Genomic DNA, 548 nt, shown 5'->3' with positions numbered 1-548 from the left:
GGGCAGGCTGCAGGCGGGAATCGAACTCATGAGGAAGTGGCTTCAGATTCTCAGTGCTGTGCTTTAACCCGCTGCGCCACCAGGGAGGGCCTAGGTGGTCTGAAATTTTTTAGGGTGAGAAACTTTAGGAGTTATATGTTTTCTAGATAGTTTCCAATGTTTTTCCTCATTATAGCTTTATTTCTTTCTATTCTTTTCTTTCAACTTTGAACCAGCTCATAATATGTAAAAATACAGAAAATTAGACACTTGTGATCAGGATTTTAATCGTAACCTTAGAGATTATGATTTTAGGCAAGTTACTTGGTCTCAATTTCCCTATCTGTAAAATGGCTAGAAAATAAGTGGCAAATACTTCTGGATTATTGAATCAGTTAGCAAATGAACACACTGACTTGTTGACATAAGGAAATGGGGTCTGTCACTTATTGAAACACTACTGTGTGTCAGGCATTTCAGAATTCATTATTTCACTTATTACAATGACTTGATGAAATGATAGTAGGACTTTTATAGCCGAGGAAATAGAGATTAATCTTTTTTTTTTT

The 548-nt window shown here is 36.1% G+C and overlaps 1 protein-coding gene across 1 annotated transcript in view; it reads left to right on the top strand.

The window, feature by feature from the left end:
- Positions 1–548, top strand: part of CFAP54 (cilia and flagella associated 54) — a 197,438-nt gene that overhangs the window by 57,552 nt on the left and 139,338 nt on the right. The gene's annotated exons all lie outside the window — the stretch shown is intronic.

Source organism: Condylura cristata, unplaced genomic scaffold, assembly GCF_000260355.1.
Source record: "Condylura cristata isolate star-nosed mole 26May11 unplaced genomic scaffold, ConCri1.0 scaffold00004, whole genome shotgun sequence".
Classification (NCBI taxonomy): domain Eukaryota; kingdom Metazoa; phylum Chordata; class Mammalia; order Eulipotyphla; family Talpidae; genus Condylura; species Condylura cristata.
The sequence above is the reverse complement of the archived record's forward strand: the minus strand, read 5'-3'. Positions and strand labels throughout refer to the sequence as shown.